Raw genomic sequence first — 21579 nt, 5'->3', positions numbered from 1 at the left:
GAGCACAGTAATTTATTAATTGTGCAGATGTGAAACTGCTTTAAATAAACATGCCCTAAATGAGATTGAACTGCAGAGGGGGTAAGGGGGTACCTGTCTTGACTGGTGTGTCAGAACCAAAGAAGGATGCCTTCGTCTGGCCAGCTTCTAAAGGAGAGAGCTAATGCCATAGCTGCTTCTCAGGGGAAAGAAATGTTTGTTCCCCCCAACTCTGACAACACTCAATAAAATGCATGACAGGTTTATTTTATGATCACAAAACTAGAATTTTTAGCACCTTTTAAAGAGGAAGTCTGAATAAGAAAATTCCAAAAATAGGAGGAAAAATACAAACTACCTTGTTTGATTTATTTGTAAATAAATTCAGTCCTAATTGAAATAGTATACATGAGGGGATCCATGACATATGCCAGCATTAGTGATGAGGGAAGAAGGTATAGGATGATAGCTTATAAAAAATAATTCTATCACAAACCCCATTTTCTTCATTGATAATGTGTCGATAGAAGTATGTTAATAATGACATTTAAATAAACAGCTAAATATGATTTGGCAGTTGTGGTCACCAGAGCACCTCTGTGCAGGCAATACTGCCAAGGCTTAAAACCATGTCTGCATATGAGGTAATCCCAGAATCGTTGGCTTTGCTTCAATCAGGGCAGGATTCATTTACAGGCCTCTGATCTTTACACTAATCCATTCCTGTACCTTGCAGAATCTCCTATATCTAGTACATAGTATAAAACAGAGCAATTCAACATAAATGAATCAGACACCTACTGTACTGTTCTACGAACTGTGGGTACAAAGATAAGTAAAATCCAGATCTTACTGCTTAAGAGGGTCACAGTTTTTAAGATCTGAGGCTACCAAAGCCATTCCTCTGAGATGTTCTTACTAACACTGTGACCCCCTCCCCGCACTGGCTGTATTTTTCTGCCTACTGATAGCCAGTCTATCTCCATATACTGTCCTGCTCTAGGGGACCTCCTGGAATTTACCTTTTCATGCCCATCTACGGCCTCTGGCAGATACCTCATGCTGAGCTACACACTGTCCACCCCCTTAACTCAGTCAACTAATATTTTTTGAGTCCCTACACTTTTATAGGTATGGGAGATACAGCAACAAACAAAAATTATCTCTATTCTTATCAGATCCCTCATGCTGAGCTAGACTCTGCCCTCATCCCTACAAATTAGCCTAATTCTGCCTATTCATTCAACAGTATCCACTGCGCTCCTACCACGATCTAGGTGCTGAGGATACGGCAGTAAGCAAAACAAAGTCTTTGAGCTCTTGGAATTTATGGAAATTTGGTGTGACACTGCCCAATTTTGACCTATGGTCTCCAAAATGGGGTTCCTGAGCCCCAAAACATGAATAAGACTTAGCCCACTGGAGTAGGTAAGAAGGAAATAATATAATTTTTCTTTACATTCAATTTATTTTTTATTTCTAAGCATTTATATTTTATTACATTAAATAATATCTTAATAGCTCAGTATACGTAAGTTATAAATAAATGTACAGATATTGAAGATATATGCTCCAATTCTTTTACTGAAGGGAATAGCACTTAAAAAGTCTGGAGACCATTGGCTTGGATGATGACACAACTGCAGGGAACTGTTTGGCCAAGACGGGGTTAGCCTGGGCTTTCCAATAGCCTGGTTCATTTTTCTCTGATAGACCCAAGTAAGCATTCTGGCAAGGATGCCTAAACATTAAGCTAAACAACCAAAGTTCACGTCCATCCCAATTTCCCTCCCTAATTATCTCCTAACAACAATATCCTCATCATCCCTGTGTCCCATGGATATTATAGCATCTTTATTTTCTATTCCACATTTGGTATGTGTATGTCATTACGATACTAGAAACAACCTGAAGCCAAAGCTATTACCATTTTATTCTGCAAGCCCCAGAATTCCTAATCCAGCTTTACACATAATGGGTAGTCAATAAACACATGCTATATAAAATAAAGGCAACTGAATATATGGAACCCAGAATTACCAAACAGATATGATAGAGGCCAGTCATTTGCTTTACCAAAGATTGCTCTCCTTTATGATGATCAGTACTGTATCCCTTTAAGCAGCTCTCCTCTGTGTAACTTTACAGATCACTGATTACTATTAGGACCTGGCAATGGTAAAGCTTCAAGTAACCACTGCTAATTGAAGATCAATTATAAATACATATGAAATGTTCTGAAATTATAGTTTGTCAATAAGAATACATAGTTAATTTTGAAAAACTAAATAAGTCAAAACTTTTCAGGAAAACATCTTTAACGATGAAAAGTACCAATCACCCTAATACTTAAGACCTATATATTAGACTTCATGATCATCTAGCTGTATTTGAAATATATGTCAGGAATGATATATATTGTTATCTTAAAAAATATTAAAGACATAAAATCCACCACTGATTCATGATCACAGTTCCTTATGTAGTAAACTCACCACTATGTGTGTGAGACCAGATCCTCAGATGTATAACTCTACGCCCATTCCTCAAGACCCACTCCCAAGACCGTTCAAGCTACAGAAGGCTTTTGTATGGATTTAAATTTATGCAGAGGCTGTATGTAGAAAATCATTAAAACTTTTTAAAACCCTGGGCCTTACAACAAATCTGAACATGTTGTCTGGGACAACAAAGAATGTATAGCACCAAATGAGATAAGAATGCATATCCATATACAAAATTTATTTTAAAAATTCATTATTACCATGAGGACTAGTAAATAAGATCCGAATAACTGTACTTCCATGATGCCAAACAGCCCCATGACAGAGAACGGAAGAAAGGCTAACAAACCACTCTTCTGTGTGTCTCCGTTCCTCTTTGCTTCTTTAATGTAAATATTAGGGTCATTATCAATGTTGTGAGCTTATGAAGAAATATTTTCCCAGATCAGTTTCTTCCTTATGATTTCACCTACGAATGTATTTGCTTGTTATTAAAGCACCCAGGGTTGGCATCTGGAACACTGAGCAGTTTAGAAACAAAGTTTTAATCTAAACTGTGTTGATGTCCAGAAATGACCAGTCAAAAGGGAGCCATAAATAAAACTGGGTGAAAATGCATACATTCTGAGGTGTAATAAACATAAAAGTCATGATTTTAAAACGCGATACTGAAGGTCTGATCAAGTCAAAGGGAAATCCAAAGACCAGAACCCAGATTACTAAACATAAAAGAGAAAGAAGACCAAACTCATGTGTGCCCTCCAGGTCATGGCTTACTAAGCCATGAGAGAAACCACAGCTGTAAATACAGGTTGAAAACATCTTGGAAAACCTGAAAATTGCTTGATGGAAGCATTGGGCATAATTTTTAATCTATAATCTCTCATAGATAGAAAAGTACATTTTTACCTCTTTAGAATCTCACGTGTGTTTAATAACTGGGCTTGAGATCTTATTAATATATATATTTCTAACTAGCATAATTTATCTAAGTAAGAATAAGTGCTAGCTATAGTAGTTTATAATATTTTTATTGGAATGTGAACACAGTTCAAACTTATTCTGTTTACTATACTTTTAACATGACTTGGTATACTGTACGTGGAATCCTCAAACCCTACCCTTTACTTCAAAAGTGTTGTCATTACAGATTGTGACATTAATAGCAATAAACAAAAAAGTAAAAATAAATAAAAACAAAGTCCAAAACTCTTGAATGAAACATAACAACATAAATTGAAAACTTCATCCAAAAAAAAAAAAATTCACTGGCTTTTGAAATAGACTAAAAGCAAAAAGAATGTACTAATAAGTAAATAAAAGCCAAATCAGGGTTAAAAGTCTAATTTTTAAAATCCACTCCAGTGCTTGGGCCAAACTAGTTTACAACCCTAATGAAAATCAGGACAAATACAGTGCCACAGGAAGAAACCCCTGCTGTATTTCAATGTCAGCTCCTACATTGGAATTAGCCAGTGTTTCAGTGGTTTTTACTCAGTATTATTTTAGGCCATATCTGTTAGAACAATTAGCACAGAATAATTTATCTTATGTATATTTACATCTACTGGACTATTCCAGCCAGGAGAAGACACTTACTTTGAGGATAAGGGTTGTTCTATACTCATCTTTTATATCCTCAAAGTTTAAATCAGCATCAATACACTGTAAGTACCTAACCCATGACCAGTGAATTAAATCAGTAGTAGTTTTTGCTACCTGAATCTCACCTACACTTGACCAAATTATTTAACATGCAAAATGGTGTTTGAACATGACCCAAGAAAGCAAGTCAAAAGAAAAGTGTCAGATGTCATAAAATGTACTCAGTTTACCAGCCTACCTGAATGAGAACAGTATGGAAGTGGTTTATTGTGGGGGGATGAAAGACAAGAAATGGAGAGCCTGACACACCCCGGGCAAAGCATCATGCAGCTAGAACCATGCAAGAGCACTCTTCGTAAGATTATCATGCACAAAAGCTACTTTGCCAAAATAGAAAAATACCCTATTTCTATGTTTCATGGATCAGGGAAAAAGAAAAGCCATTTAAAAAGAACAAACTTTTTATCTTCTGTATCTGAATTAGGCTCTGACTTTGCTGAATTTGCAAAGAAAAGAGAACTTAATTTCACATGAATAGGGCTCAGTACAAAAAAAAGCAATGGGTTACTCTGTATTTTTTTAAATGATTTGCTACTTGTATAGAAATGTGTAATTTATAAAATCTTTTCTACGTATCATAGCAGAAATAAGTTTCTTAGGTAAAATAAATCAAAAGTACCCATAGACCATTTTGAAAACTGGTAACTTTTGAGTAACCCTCTAATCCATGTTTGCTCATTAAGACACTCTGAAATGAAGTCTATGAACCTGCTTATTAATTTTTTCCACAAATACTGAATTTCTTTTCAAAGCAAATGCCAGAAAACTATTTTATAACACTATCCATGTTAAACTGTTAAATTCCTTTTGTAAAATATATTCAGATTAAGTACTTAAAAGTACCAGAGTAAAAACATATAGAATATTCAGTGAGAAAAACTCCTCATGATGAATGATGATTGCTACTGACATACCAGAGGAATTAATAAGTAGTGAAACCAGTAACTGTTATGAGACACTTCTGTACTAGATATACCAAACAGAAAGAAAGTTCACTAAATATCAATTTATAAACTAAGTTTGAAGTCGGTTTTGTCTTTGACTGTGACCTCACAGATGAAAACTGACAGCTGGCCCCAGCTCAGAGACTTTCTCATCTACCTCTCTTAAGACTGATAGAGAACAGTGTTCCAAGCCCTATCACTTCAAAATGAAGACGATTTCTCTTTTGGGACAAAGAAAAATTGGAGGGAATTCTTGGCTAAAAGTTGCCTCAAAACTTTCATTTCTAACCTTTTGGAATGTGGTCCTCAAGGCAGGTAAATACAAAACAAGCCCAGGAGACAGTGGCACTGCAGACAGGCATTCTAAGCCTGGCACAGCCACTTGCTAGCTGTGTGACCTCAGACAAACTACTTAACCTAAGACTTAGTTTCCTCCTCGTTAAAACAGGGTCACCTCTCATCAGAAAGTTGTTGTGAAAAATAAACAAAGTAGTAAAAATAAAACTTGTATTGATACTTCACAAGGCAGCCCTCAGTCCAAATATCTTTCTCCCGAGGGGTACAGCTCAGTGGCAGAGCATCTGACTGCAAATTATCTTTCTCCCTTCCTCCCAAAGAGAAATACTATTTGGGCAACTCTTCTAAAAACTGCTTTCAGTTTTCCCTTAAATATAATTGAAACCATGTAATCACACTATCACCTTAAAAAACAAAAATGATTGGATAAGGAACTTACTTCATAAAAACAACAGGTGCCTTTACTTCACAGAGCCCTGCGAAAGGCTCCACATGATCCCTTCCTAACTGACACATACATAGAGACTGTGTAAGTCTCCAATTCATATATCAACAACTTGATGATAATACGTAGGGATGAATACTAAAAGGACTCAAAAACTACAAACAAATCTTTAAAATCAAATAATGGTAAATTAAAAAAAAGTTCAACCCCACATCCCATTCTCAGACATTTCTAGGCAGTATCCCAGATGCACATTAGTGAATATAATAATCAGCTGAGAGAAACAGGACAGAGAGATAAAGGGGGAGGGGAGGGAGGAGAGGGAAGGAAGAATGGGAGAGAATGAAGAAAATGGTAACTTCAGTAACTCAAAATATAATCAGAGTTTGACAGCTGGGTGTAGAGAATTATTTTCTCATTTTGTTACATGCTCCACCACATTCCCTTTGCAGTCAATGAGAACTCTACCCTTGGGTGAGTTTTGAGAGGTGCACCAAAAGCTGGAAAACAAGTCAGCGTTCTTTATTATTAAAAGAATCAGCACTGCTAATAAGACTCCCTCTGAATTAATCTGTAGCTTTCTTACACCAAAGGATGTAGTCAAATCAACAAACAATAAAAGACAGAAAACTTTCTTTAGCCATTAACAGTTTTAATCTACCAAATGAAGACTGATTTAAGTCTTACCATAACAATAGTTCAGATACAGCTATTACTTTATTCCTAGGGTGTCATATAGACTCTTCCTCACATCATACTTTTCAATTTTTATAGTGGTTTTTATAGGAAATTAGAAGTACAGATGAAAGATCTTGACTCAGCATTTCACAGTTATTTATTGAAAATAAAGATACCTAGAACCTCTACAAAACAATAAAACCCAGAAACATTCTCACCTGAGAGGGGACCAAATTTGCAGAAAACATTTTCTATTTTTACTTTTCTGATAGAAGGAAAGAAACATGCAAGTAGCAAAGTAATAAAGGAAATATAACCCCTTCATGAAACTTCTCCTAAGAGTAAAACATAATGAAAGTAACCTAAATTTTGTTCACCATTATGAGAAATGTTCAACATGGTAGAAATTTCAAACGTTACTGCTATCAGTGTGTTTGTGTTTGCTTAAGAAAACTAAAAATTACAACAACCAAAAAAGAATCACAATGTCAAAATGGATAGACGAGGTTCAACTAGTGTGTGTATGTGTCTTTAAGCTCTCCTTATCAAAATTAGCAAGAGGATTTTCATTGAGTTAAATGGGTAGGAATACCAGATAATTTCACGCTGTGGACTAAGGAAGTTAATACAATAGGATCACAATCCCTTATAGGAAACCCTTAGGTCCAATGCTTCAGATTTTTGTAGGCTTTAAAAAGGTCAGATGGAGCATATAGTATATTTTATGTAACATTCCTAGTCCAATCCAGGATAGGGCCTCATAATCAACCATACTACTTACTACTTCTACAGCAAAATATGTGAATATTCTAAGTGGGCTTTAAAAACTATTTTAAACAGGTCCATGACACTCTGGGTCAGGTTTTGCCACCAAGTGAGTTTTGATGTCAAACTTTTGGAGGAACAAAAACTTTTTAGTTTTTCAGAGATTTTTTTAGATAGAGGATTGTGAATGTATATCCAATACCACTACAGATCAAGATACAAAGACTGTTTATTTATTTATTAGAGATGAAAAAGTATGGCAAATTAAAATTTAGCCAAGTAGGAAGATGTTCCTGGCAAATCTATCCTTACAAGTTAGTAAATACAGGGAATTCCCTGGTGGTCCAGTGGTTAGGACTCCATGCTCTCATTGCCAAGGGCCTGGGTTCAATCCCTGGCTGAGGAACTAAGATCCTGCAAACCGCACAGTGTGGCCAAAAAAATTAATTAACTACTTAATTAATTTTTTAAAGAAAGTTATAAAAAACAAAGTTATTTAATTTTAATTTATTCAAATAAAGTAAATGAACATTGAGACTACTTAAAAATGTCTATGTTAGAAGCAGTGAGTATTCAAGTTTGAGAACCCTGGTATCTGCAGTCTTTTGCACTTCCTTTGCACTTAACCACAGGTTGCATTTCCCCTGGCTTTTGATTTTCACATTGTTCAAGATTTCAGGGATTTGGAGTATTTCCCATTCATCTTCTCCTTAGTATGTCCCACTTTTTTATTTAAGTGCCATTTTGCACGATGTAATTTGTTATGCACTTCGGATATAACGCTTCTCAATCTTCATGCCTTGACACAAAGGTAAGTTTTAATTGGTTGTGAGGAGTGCCCCCAAGTATTTAGTTATGAAAAGTTAAGGTACCACAGTTTATAAAGGATTTTACATGTGTATATACGGGTGTATTTAAGGTTTTCATCATAATAACATCACTCTTGCTTGTATTGATATACTTTCTTGATAGGGAAAGAAGTGGCTTTATCACACTGTGAACTACCTATAAAACCGACTGCATGGGACTTCCCTGGTGGTCCAGTGGTAAAGAATGCGCCTTCCAAGGCAGGGGATGCAGGTTCAATCCCTGGTCAGGGAACTAAGATCCCACATGACGCAGAGCAATTAAGCCCAAGTGCCACAACTACTGAACTACCGCGCCTCAACTAGGGAGCCTGCATGCCGCAAATTACAGAGCCCACACGCCCTGGAGCCTGCAAGCCACAACTAGAGAAGAGAAAACCTCCAAGCCACAACTAGAGAGAAGCCCGCGCACCTCAACAAAAGATCCCTCATGCCTCAGCGAAGATCCCGACTACCACAACTAAGACCCGAGGCAACCAAAAATAAAATTAAATAAATAAATAAATAATAAATCTTAAAAAAAAAAAAACTGCATAATTTACCTATGTCTATAACCAGGGAAATCATAGTGTCCCATGCATAAACATTAGTCGCATGTGTCTTGGTAGAAAAGAGAATTGATGCTCTAAGACATTCCAAGATGTATCAAAGTCACCAGAGGGAATGTCCAGTGCTGTCAACTAACCACTCTGAACTGTGTACTGTCCTGTGCTATGTCTTTTTAAAGAGGTGGGAGAATCATTGCCCCAACTTGAAGGAGCACTGTACTTAAATGTGGCATGCCTCAGTTGTTTTTTTCTTTTTTTCCTCCTGGTTATTCTTATTATTTCCTTCAGTAACAACTTGTTTGTCCAGCACCTCACATCCAGTTAAAAATGCACCAGTGTTTCATGATATCAGAGTTGAAAATTACCTTGGAGGAAACAAAAATTAAAAGGCACAGCCTTGTGAAATTTCAAACTTAGTGGGAGTTGGGGTGAGATGAGATGTACTGAATAACTATAAATCATATATTATTGAGCGCTGACTGTGGATAAGGGTCATTACAGACATTATTGTCTTATGTAATTCTCATTCTGCTGCATGGTAAATATTAAGATGCCCTTTTGCACATATGATAATGGAAGTTCATTCTGAAGTGACATGCCCAAAGTCCCTCAGCTTATAAGCTAGAGAGGCAGCAAGAGTGAAACCCAGGGCTCTTTGGCTGCAAAGCCTCTGCTCTCTGTACTATACCTGCTACTATGGGACATCTACAGAGTGCGATGAGGGCCCTCTGAGTATTGTAAACATGCTGACTGAAATACAGCCATAGAATCTTGAGGCTCTGGAAGGGACCTCAGCAGTAAATGAACTCTAAGCCCACATTCAAGTATGTGACTCCATTCAATCTTTTTCAATCTTTAGCCATCAGTCCCTAATACCAGAGTTCCTCAAAATATGTCAGAGGACTCACACCTGCTTCACAATCACTGCAGTACTGTTAAAATGCATATTCCTGGGCCCTATCCCAGACACACTGAATCAGAATATGAGGATGGGGCCTGGGAAATTCCATATTTTGCAAGCAAAACTGGTGTTTTTTAAATTGTAAGTCATAAAACAAATTTAGTGAATGACACCCTGTATTTTTTTTTAATAAAATTGTTTGGAACAGATTAGATTTATAAAGATTAGATAGGAACAGAAAACATTAGAGCACTGCTCTTAGTACTGTTTCAGGAAACTTTCGTTCCAGGTTTTTTTATGTGGATTGGAATATAAAAGGTATTTCTTACCATAGATCTCAAAAACATTTGAGAAATACAGCTGCTTTAAACAACTTTTATCCTCATTCTTATTTGTCCTTTGAAATAAGTTATCAACCTTTTTTAAAATTATTCCCTTTACAAAATATCCAAACTTCTATGTCCTTTTCAGGATCTCAGTTATTCCAATCCAGGATTTTCTGTTTTATTCCCTGATCTTTTCACCCAAGGGCTATATTTAACTATTGGTTTAATTATTTAATCAATATTTTACAATATTTTTCACTTTTCTAAGATTTCATAAAATCCAATTCATTCTTAATCATTTTTATTTTGTATTTTACACAACCTCCTCACTATCTGAAGTTATTTTACTATCTAGATCCTGGATCTGACTCACATATATTAACTTACTAAGTTTATAGTTTGGAAGGTGTGTCAATGCTTCATGGTCTATATTTAATCCTTTAAGTCTTTCATTCCCTTAGTCTTTCATTTTCTATTTATATATACTATTAGATAGAATTCTTTACTGGCTTGTCTTCTTTTGAATTTCCGTTGTGTAACTGGTACTTATTTCAATTTTCACTTTATCTTTTTCTTTGAAAGAAAAAAAAAAAGGAAAGAAAACAATCCCCATTAAGACATGAGGATTTTCTGGGTATATCTTTACAGTTATAAAATGATGTCCTGGCATTTTAAGAAACTATAATTGCCTTCTAAGGGATAATATGAACACATATGAATGTTGAGTGAAGCTGAACTCAAAAAGTGCTTTCCTCAGGTATGACTTAAAATACAGAAATCTCTACAATTTGACACAGTATGTGATGAATGCCCCTGAGGTAGTACAAACCCACTGATGGAATTACAGTCACAGAATCTTCAAGCTGGAAGAATGTCCATTCAGTCATTAGCCTTAGTCCTTACCACCTTTGGAGCAGTGTCTCTCAAAGGGTAGCTGAGGACCTCCTGCATCCAATTTACTTGGGGCACATGATAAAAATGAAGCAGTGGGACTTCCCTGGTGGTGCAGTGGTTAAGAATCCGCCTGCCAATGCAGGGGACATGGGTTCGAGCCCTGGTCCGGGAAGATCCCACATGCTGCAGAGCAACTAAGCCCGCACGCACACTACTTGAGCCTGTGCTCTAGAGCTCGAGAGCCACAACTACTGAAGCCCACACACCTACAGCCCCCGCTCCGCAACAAGAGAAGACATGGCAATGAGAAGCCCGTGCATCGCAACAAAGAGCAGCCCCCACTCGCCGCAACTAGAGAAAGCCCGCATGCGAAGACCCACCACAGCCAAAAATAAATAAAATAATTAATTTTTTAAAAAGTGAGGCAGTGAAATTACAATGTTTTTATAATTTGGGTTTGTTTTCATTTCATAGTGAGAGGAAGGAAGCTGACTAAAAATACAGGAGAGATACCACTCAGACCTATTTTAAAAGGTGCCCTTGGTGGTGAAATGTTGAAAAACAAGGTGGATTTCAAACTACGAGTTCAAGAAAAGTGTCTTCTTCTTAAGATAAATACTTGCTTAAGTTTAAATTTTAAAATATAGGTATGCCACACTGGTGGTGATGCAATATGCCAAATCAACTGCCTATATTTAGTAATTCAGAACATTTAAAAACACAATTTAAACATTTCTGCACTCTTGCAAAAGACTAATAATTTCAGGGATTTCTGTTAGTACAGCAAAAACAGGCACATCTATAATGAGGCTATTTTCAAAAAGTTCTTTTAATAGGGTGGAACTGTGAAGTCTTTATTACTTCTATTAAAGATTTCTAATATTAAAGTAATTGATATTCATGGTAAGATCCCATTAAAACTATGGCCCTTGCTTTACCCATGCTCTTTATGAAATATAGGAAAACGTAAACATTAAGTATACTGGCTGATGATTAATAATTAAAAATTATGTTTGTAATTTTACTGAAAAATATGGCTGTATAAATACTTTAGCTGATGAATTAGATTTTCATGAGTTGTGCCACATTTTAAGGCTGTTGTTCCTTCTTTAACTATATACAAAAAACATTATCAATTACATAGTTACTTACAGCACAAGCAAACTATAATTATACGTTCATCCTAGCTTTCACTCAAAGCTATGTTATAAATTCAATGTCTAAACAAATCTGTTCCAATGGATGAAGTATAAAGATCAGGTCTGTAAGGTCAAAGATAGTATACACTTTTCAAGTTGTATAGCAGAGCTATATATACGTTAAAAGCAGAGCTACCTAACAAACTCCTAAACCCGGAACTTTTTTTTAAAAATTTGGATATAAAGATCAAGGTGGATATAAAAAAAAGGTGTCAAAATTTAAAAATTTGTTAGTATCTTAGTCCCTAGGGGAAGATTCTACCTAAAACCGCCACAGTACCTCCAAAGACGTACCACCAAGAAACAACATAGATGAACCCCCTTTTCAATAGCTAGCTTTAAATGTGAAATGCAAATTAAGACTTCAGCTTCAGAACTTAATAGAGATATGCAGAATAATAAAATGAGAAGTTTGAAAACTCCTGGCAATGTAGAAGCAAAACCTTTATCTAAAATCTTATTTTGAAAATTAAGCCTCAAATCCAATAAATACATTTTAGATGCAAATAACTTGTAATTCATTGTCGGCGTGACTTTTAAAATCACTACTTCAAATTTTATACTATAAAAACTACTCTGATTTCAAAGACCAAGACTTTTCTTGAAAACGTTGTTTTAATGAAGCAGTTATTTGATATCTCAAAGAAATGCAAGAGCTCATCAGATCGCTTTTATTCTGGAAATTACCTATTCCCATTTTAAATTTTGAATTGGTCAAATATATTTCGACGGCAAAAGAACTAGCATTAAAAGTTTGCTCCAGTGAACAAAATAACGTGCCTCACATGTATAAATGTGGTGTTCTTCAGTAATCAGGAATGCATTTTGAATACTCTTGCCATATGTTCAAAAATGAAAAACTTCTCTTGCAAAGAAGCTTTTTAAAAAAAAAAAAGACCCTGAAATCCACATATTTTGGTGTGTATTAAATTCATCTTACAGACCCATCTCATTCTGACCACTCCAATTGGCCTGTTATGCATGTGACATATTAGGAGGCTCTTCTATCTGAAATAACACGATATTTTACATTCCATTAAAAAATGCTGGACACAGAACTTCTATTATATATCATCTAAGGTTCTCAACAATGTCAAAGTACATTTTGCTACCATACAGAAACTACCAGAAAGGCCTGGTCTTCAAAACTCAATTCCTCTCAATACTAAGACAATCTTTTAGTAACATACACAATATGCCAGCAAGCCAGGAAACAAAATAAGGTCCCTTTTCTTTTTCTTTTATGGAAAACTGAATTCAAGTCCATTTTCATTCACAAAATACAGTCTGTCTTCATTATGGTAATATTACAAAGCACTAAAGCTGATTTACACAATTTCGTACAACCAGTTTTCTTAACGTATCAGCAACTTAGAGTACCTGAGGTGTTTCTGACAATGGAGGGGCAAAATTACACATTGGTTTTCTGCAAGTTTGGGCTCACCATGGGGCTTTCAAATGTTAAACCCTCAGTTTTCACCCAGAGGGTTACTTCTCACAACCACACTTTTAAGGCACTTACTGTCCCACATGTTATTTCACCAACTTTTCCATTTGGGAGGCATATATCTGAAAAAGGCACTTAGTGTCAGATTTCAAAGTTGCTATTTATTATATATATAGACTGTTAAAATGCACTCAATTTCTCCAAATATATAAATTTTGACAAAAATTACTATCAATTAGGACAGTTATTTGCCTTTTGAATCAAGCTGGTACACTAAATGCTAGATTTACTATATTGCCCAGTCCACCCTCCCCCCACTAAAAAGGTAACTGTCACAAACAGCACAAGTTCCCTAAGAAAAGAGAACCCAGGAAAGAGTAAGCAAATGTCAGTCACTGTAATTTAGAGAGGTCTTCTGAGCAATGATTCCTTGGGTTTTTAATAATTCTCTCTACTCACAAGCTACAATCTTTCTACAATATTATCTAGCATTAAATTTCCTAGGCCTTCAACTCTACGTAAAATTTTATTATCAATTAAAAAAGGTAAGTTTTCAAATGACACTTACTTGCAGGAAAATGCGAAATGCACATTTCAACTATCTTAAAATAATAATAACCATAGCTGAATTGTAAATACTAGAAATCATAAATTGACTTCTGCTATGGGAAACTCAAGTTTCTGGGATGCTGCAAACCCAATAAGGCATCTTCTTATGTGTACAGTAAGAACCCTTATGTCATTACTAATACCATCCAGCTTCCCTGTATGAAGAGTTTGCATACTTATTGCATACTTACCCAGGAAGGCAAATGGAAAGTACACAGGGAGGAAGATGAACTGCAGCAAAGCCTTTGTCATATGATAGTGACCTATAAAGCATCAAATAAAGGTACATCATCAGTGTGGTAGAGCTTTACAACTGAGTCCCAACTCCTGCAACATCTGTGAAGGAAGGACCCCGAAACCCAGGAGTCCAGCTCCCCACCAACCCCTCCTTCTCACCATCCCCACCTCTATGCTCGAACTGTGGGGCAATAAAGGCAAAGAAGCTCCCTGTATTCAAAGGGCAGAGGCTGAGCGGAGGGTAGCCCAGCTGGCATTCTAGGGTGTCTCCAGCACACTTGCCCCCCACTCCCGGTATGTACAAGGCAGCTGATCCATCCTGCAAACCCAAAACCCACATCGTGATCATTCATCAACTTGCACAAGTGATCGCCGCCCCCAGGACAAATGCACCAGGAACCAAATCATGGCAATCGATAGGCAGTCCGAGCCTCCCCGTGCCCAGGAGCCGGCAGGAGGTAGCAGGGCGACGGCAGCAAATCCAGCAGATCCAGGTAGCGCAGCCCTCAGCCCTGCAGACCTGGGCGGCCACAAATGTCGCCCCAACGCCCGGCCCCGGTCACAATCCCGAGATTGGAGATCGGAGCCGAGAGGGGAAACACATTCACCAGAGCCCCCGGCGTCAAGTGCAGGGCCACCAGGTCTTCGAGGTCGGGGTGGGGGGAGCTGGAAAACGGAGAGGGAGGAAGGGAGCGAGGGATCCCACCCCGGCTTTGTTGCTGGTCACCATCAAGTTTGCATCTTAGTACAAAATGTCGATCTTTAAGGCTGACAAGACAGAGGCAGAGGGAGAAAGAGAAAGGGAATAGAGTCCATCTTGCTTTGGGGAAGTGGGGGGAGAAAAAAAAATGAAGTGCAAAGCCCACACTCCGGGCGTAAAAGTCTGCTAAACACCGTTCCATAACGGAGGAGCAACGAGTGGGGTGTCCCCGTCCCCGTGCCCGATCGAACTGGCCGCGGTCTGGACAGAAAACACCTCCTCCCTCTCCTCCTCTTCCTCCTCCTTCCCTTCCTCCTCCTCCTCCTCCTCCCTCCCTCCCTCTCCTCCCTCTCCTCCTCCTCCCGCGGGCCCCGGCGAAGATCCCGCCGCCACCGCCGCTGCCTCCGCTGCCCCCCGGGGGGGCACAGCCGCTCCGCCCGGCGCTGCCATTCCGGGCTTGGACCGCGCGGCGCGCGTGGGGCCGGGAGAGGGGTGGCCGCGCGGAGACGTCCGCGCCGGGGACCCCCTGCGCCCCCTCGCCGCGGGCTAGCTACAAAAGTCGCGCGAGCCGAGGTGGCGGCGGCGCGCAGAAGAGGCGCGCGTGGGGGCCCCACGTCGCGAGTGGGCAACCCCAGGAGATGGCGAAGAACGCCCCTCCCCGCGCGGGGAAAGTACCCCGGTCCCGGCAGCCCGGCGTCCGCGGCCGGGAGAGGAGAACTGGACGTGTCATTAGCAGGACAGGCAATGGTTTCAAAGCCCCAGGCCAATGACCATCAGCAGAGGCAGAGCTCGCTCCGTCCCCATCCCCCATCACCTCCACCCACCTTCCCCTTCGTACCCCCCCACCTCCACCCCACCTCGCGAAACTTTTCGGCGAGATCCACCTGGACTAATTTGTCCTCAAACAGTTAAAATATTGACTGGACCCTACACACCAGGAGGGAAGGGAAATGCACGCTTTATTTTCCTTTCTACCGAAAGGAAAGCAAAAAATAGCTTCTCTCTCCGTCTCTCCCTCTCCCCCCCACCCCTGTCGTACATGTTGTGTCTTAGCTTTTTGCATCGTTTCGTTTTACCTTCCTCATTTAGCTGAAATGATCGCGGATTATTTCACACATAAACGTGTTCCAGATTCCTGGATTCAGGGTCCTTGTAAATTACAGGACTCGGGTTTGGTCTCAGTTACGTTAAGTTTCATACAATACCAAAAAATAAAAATAATAATAATAATAAATTGCTGAGGGTGAGCGAGCGAGACGAGGTGGAGGAGGAAAAGAAACCTCGAGTCTGATTTCTGTAATTTACTAGCGACCCGGATCGCAGCAAATAACAGGGTAACACGAGTGTGGCTTAAGAGGGCTGGGGAGCTCTTTCTAGAGGCATCGACCCCATCCCCGGATAAAGGATCTGCAAGTTTTCTGTCATCGCGACCATGCAATGCCATCACTTACCTTCAGAAATAAGACTTTAAACAGCCAAGGCCTTCCTCCTCCCCTCCACCACCGCCCCCCCCCCGCCAGCTTCGCTCTCTCCACCTTAAACTTATTGACACAACATAATCCCACATTCAAGCAAAATCCTGACACAGCCTCCCTCCTCCTCTTCCCCCTCCTCTCTTCCCTCCCGTTCTCTCGTTCGCTCTCCCTCTCGTCCTCTCCGGTTTTCTCTCGCTCTCTCTCTTGCCCTCACCCCCCGCCCCCGCCGGCTTTCCCTCCCTCTTCTCTCTCCCCTTCTCCCTCGCCCTCTTCCCCCTCTCCCCCTATTCTTCCTCCTAGCCACTCTGGCACTAAAACAGCACTTTCTCTACTCGCCGCGCATTTGGTTAGGGGTGGGGGGGTGAGAGGGCACCAATCTCCGGGGCCGGAACACCCAAATCCCAACTCTCCAGATGAACGAGCAACTGGGCTGCTGTTCCCGGTCACCGACGCAGACGAAACGTTCGATAAATCCACTGAGGGCTGGCTCCTTGTACCTTCCTCCCCTGCCCCGACTCCCCAGGCCCCACCTCCCCGGCAGCCGAGCCCAGGCTGGGCTCCACGTACTTTCGCCGAGATGAAGTTTGGGGCTCCCCAGGCGGCCAAGAGGCGCCCGCCGGCGTGAGGGCTCTGTTGTTGTTTTCCTCAGGCTGCTCCTGCCCGCGCCGCGGCTCCCGTGCCCCTCTCGGGCGGCGCTGCCTGTGTGCCGAGAGGTGCTGGTTGCAAACGCAGCCTGGCACCGGCTGGCCTACTACTCCCCAGCCCGGCCCCCAGCCTCCCGCCCGCAGGGCACTGCCTTCGCGCCCCCCGCTCGCCGCCGGCGCGGCCGCGGCGACCCTCGCCCCCGACCTCTCACGACCCAAAGTTTTGGCGGAGGGGTAAAGTGCCCGGGGAGCGGGCCGGCTGGCGGCGGCTCCGGACGCGCGGGGTTCCCTCCGTCTTCCTCAAGTCCAGCCTACCGGCTGCCGCCACAGCCGCCGCCGCCGCTGCTCCTGCCGCGGAGTCCTTGGGGCTGCAGCCCGGCGGCTCTCAAGTGAGTAGGAAAACAGAAAGTGCGGGGAGAGCGCCCGGGAAGGGCTGGGTATGGGGGGGCGCTTACCTCGCGGGCTCGCCGGGCGCGAGGGCGTGTGTGTGGCTCGCCCTCAGCGGCCAGTCAGGGGTTCTCTATGGGAAAGTGGAGAGAGAGGAGCTCGCGGAGCCGCTCTGCCTCCGCTTCACTGTACACTGCTCCACATACAGTACATGCAGCCAGGAGAGACTGAAAACACTCATTTTATATAAGGCAGCCTGCCATTGGCCCGCTCCGTGATGGACAGGCCGCGCGGCCAAACAGAAGGCCCGTTACACCCAAACACACGCACACATACACACATTTTACAGAGACACACAAAGATCATCACATTTTCTATTTTCTAATGTTCGGGACCTGTAGACAGTAGGAGAGGACAGGTAGAGAGGCCCAGCAGAGTGGGTTGCGAGCGAAAAACCCTGTCTGCACCAAGTTGCAAGGCTTGAAACTGGTGTCCTTTTGACTTGGGAGGGTTATAGTAATAAACTACAACTCCACTGGATATGGAAGTGAGGGGTTTTTTTTTTCTTTTTTTTTTTTTAATCGTTGCCTTGTGGTGCCCCATGGAAGAGGCGTGCATTGTGTTATGATTTTACAGCCTGACCTGGCTAACAAGTGGCCAGGAAAGGCTTTTATCAGCTTGGATTTCTTTTGTCAATGGGTTAACTATCACATAGGCCAAAACAGTGCAAGATAAGTTTATTAGGACTGTAAGCACTGAGGTTGTTAGTGCTTCATTCGTAGGTAAATTGAGAAAAATCAACACAACAATACACAGAAACAAAGATAAACATTTTGCTGAAATAGCCACTCTACTTTTAGCTGGTCAGAGGACTGCAGATCACCTGTGTTGGCATACAAACAGTGCTGTAAAGTAGAATAAGTCATGGAAGATCGGCTATTGCCCCTTTTCCTTAAAAATAGGCCTTTTGAATCAATATATGCAAGATATATATTTTGCATTTTATATATATATTTACTTTCCATATTTCCCATCATATGTGAACATCACATGTTGGTTGACTTTGGGAGATGGAGAACCCAAGGGCTCTTCTTTCTAATTTTTTTTTCTGTGATGCGTCTTTGACAGATTATATTTGACAGTCCTATATAAACAAGTCAACAGGTTGCTGGGAAAAAAACATAGCTGGAAACTAAGAGGAATAAATTCTAGACCCAACTCTTAAACTTGCTAAACAATCTTGAGCAACTACTTCAGCCTCTTTAATGCCCAGATTTGGTTTGGGGTTTTGTTTTCATTTTTTGTTTTAAGGTTAAAATAAGAAGCTTCTCCCAGTTTTACTTCACTAAATGTTTATTCAGCATCTACTGTGTACCAGGCATTATCATAGGCCCTAGATGTTTTCTTATGGTTCTTTCTGATTTAAGAGTCTGTGAATTATTCTTAAACACAAACATTTTGAAGATTAAATAAACATCATGATTTTATGGCCTAGATGCGTAGCTTTAAAACTTAAAGGGAAGCTGGATAAGAGAACTTATTTCAAATCCCGCTTTATTTCCTTGATGTTATCTTGAGATTTTTCTCTCACATCCATAAAGTTATCGAATGAGTGTGTATGTGCGTGTGTGTGAAAGACTGGGAACCAGAAACAGATACAGAGAAAATTTAAGTTTATGAAGTTTAGACAACAAACAGTGGTATTTAGAAATGTGATGTTTTGTTTATTTTTTAAAGGAAAATAAATTTTAAAAGGGAAAAGTATATAAAACCACAGCATTTTAAACTGATAATATTAAAGATTATATTAATGATGCTCTGCATTTAGTTGACGGAAGGAACAAAGTGTTCTTTATCCACATTACACACTGCTTTGAGATTGGTGCTAAGTATTGTTATCTCTATTTTATCCATCAGAGAAATGGGACTGCTCAAGATTACACAGAATACCAGTAAAGAAGGAACTTAAACCCAGGACTCTTTAATACCCAGCATAGGTTTTAAATAACTTGACAGTCCTTCCTTCCAAATGACAAACTTCAGGGACAAGAGGCAGATAGAGGAAAAGCCAGAAAAACTTTCTCAGGATTTCACTGTTCTCTTTTTTGAAGAGGAAAAAAAAAAAAATCAGCACAAGTTGCTATATTTAATTGCTGAGTGAAGTGCTGTGAATTATTTGCTAGTATATTCATGTTATGAAAAATATGAAAGACCTGCCCATTCCCCACCTCCTACCCCCAACCCCAGCCATAGGAAAACATTCTTTATTTCTTTATGGTCTCAAAGATTTTTTTTTTTTTTTGGTTGAAGTATACTTAGCTTAGCAGGATTATTTAGAGTTACATTTTCAAACTTTTAGATCACCCATTGCTATCAGTAAAACGTTTGAGTGAGTATCCTCAATAGATGTATATTTCTGTATATGTTTTTTAAATGTACCACTACATGGATATATTATTTATTATTACAAAGCGTGCAATCACAGAAACTAAATGAAAAAGCGTGAAATAAAAATAAAAGTTAAGGGGATTCCCCAGCGGTCTAGTGGTTAGGGCTCACCGGGCCACGTTTGATCCCTGGTTGGGGAACTAAGATCAGCAAGCCACGCGGTGCAGCCAAAAATATAATAAAATAGAAGTTAAATAAGGGTTTTAATATTTTCTCCCCACGCTCCTATGATATAGTCTTATCACGTGCCCCAGGGTTTTTGTATTCAAGTTTGGATACCTCTGACAGTACAAGGTACTAACTGACCAGGACTGATGCAAGGGAGCATGAAGAAGTGCATAGAAATGATTAGTTGCAAGTCATTACTGCTACTGGAAAACTGGTGGGTCCACAGAGCCTTTAGATTCGGATAACGGCACATTTTTTTAACACAAATTATATATTGGTGGTGTTTTGGGCATTATGTGGCAGTATAAGCCATCATTCAGTACTCTTTTGCAGATCATTTATTGAGAAGGATCTATGTGCTAGGTAGGCACTGTGCATACCAGAATTTTGGAAAAGGAAAATTGCCTGCTCCTAGAAGTGATGGAATACAATTCCAGTCTCTTGTGTGATAGGTAAAGCCTTGCCAGGAAGTAAGGAGAAGAGGCTTAGAACTAAATGTAATGTAGCACTTTACCATTTATCACTTAGGAAATATTTTTTAGAATTTTAATTATCTTATTTAAAAATAAATATCAAGAAATTTTAAATGCCAGTAGTGCCCCAAAATTAAAAATATGAAAAATCATAGCTTTCAGGGAGTTTATTTAATTTTTATAATGTAGGGTTATGAAAAGAAAAATAACTGTTGGTTTCCTGAGTAAAATGGCATTCAAAAGGGTCTCCAAGAAAGGATTTTTCCTTTCTTGTTTTCACATTTGATGGTCAATCACAGGTTGAACTCATGGTTAGCATATTCCTCTTTTTCATGGCCTTCACTGTCCATTTTCTTAATTTCATTTTGAATAAAATAATTTCAAAATAATTTGGGAAGAATAAATTTAAATATATGTGTAAATGTGCACATACAAGTGTTTATGTGTACATGTGTATATATCTGTAAACAACTTTTTACTTCCTTATTTTACATTATTTCTTTATTCAGTCCTATTTCAAATCCTGATTTCACCACTTCCTAACTGTGTAACCTTGGACAAATTCCTTGATCGCGCCAAGACTCAGTTTCCTAGTTTGTAGGATAACAAGAGAAACCAAAAATGAAACAATCCATATAAAATGCTTAAACCTGGAACATACTGAACATTCAAAACATATTATTTTTACCTTTCACACATACAAGCCAATACAACTGCTTTACAGGATGTCTTCTAAGACTTAACCTTCACATCAAATGGAGCTTATAGAACTTGTTGCAACTTACTTGCCCAGTGTTTGCAATTTCCTTTTAGCCTGCATTCTACTAACTCCAGCATCTCTGCACATAAAAGGGATGTCAGCCTGATCCCAGCATAAAGCAAACATCCTATTGGGTGGCCATTATTAAGCACCTGAAAAGGCAAACTTGTAATAAATCATTTCTTGAAACAAGCCTTGCTTTGTGCATTGAAACTCTAGA

At 39.7% G+C, this 21579-nt stretch overlaps 1 protein-coding gene across 2 annotated transcripts in view; it reads right to left on the bottom strand.

Annotated features, from left to right (window-relative positions):
- The window catches only part of BBX (BBX high mobility group box domain containing), a 278665-nt gene extending 260918 nt beyond the window's left edge, over nt 1-17747 (bottom strand). Inside the window, exons 1-3 of one of the 2 annotated variants that reach the window (XM_029215204.1) lie at nt 17579-17664; nt 17047-17178; nt 14259-14330 (exon numbers count right to left, since the gene is read on the bottom strand). The gene's annotated coding sequence lies outside the window, so the exon portion shown is untranslated. Of the gene's footprint in view, nt 1-14258; nt 14331-17046; nt 17179-17578 lie in introns of both variants that reach the window. The other variant, XM_029215203.1, reaches the window with a different exon arrangement.
- Between the last annotated feature and the right edge of the window lie 3832 nt (nt 17748-21579).

This window comes from Monodon monoceros, unplaced genomic scaffold (genome assembly GCF_005190385.1).
Source record: "Monodon monoceros isolate NGI ecotype Baffin Bay Population unplaced genomic scaffold, NGI_Narwhal_1 Super_Scaffold_11, whole genome shotgun sequence".
Lineage (NCBI taxonomy): Eukaryota > Metazoa > Chordata > Mammalia > Artiodactyla > Monodontidae > Monodon > Monodon monoceros.
This window is presented reverse-complemented; position numbering and strand designations above follow the sequence as displayed.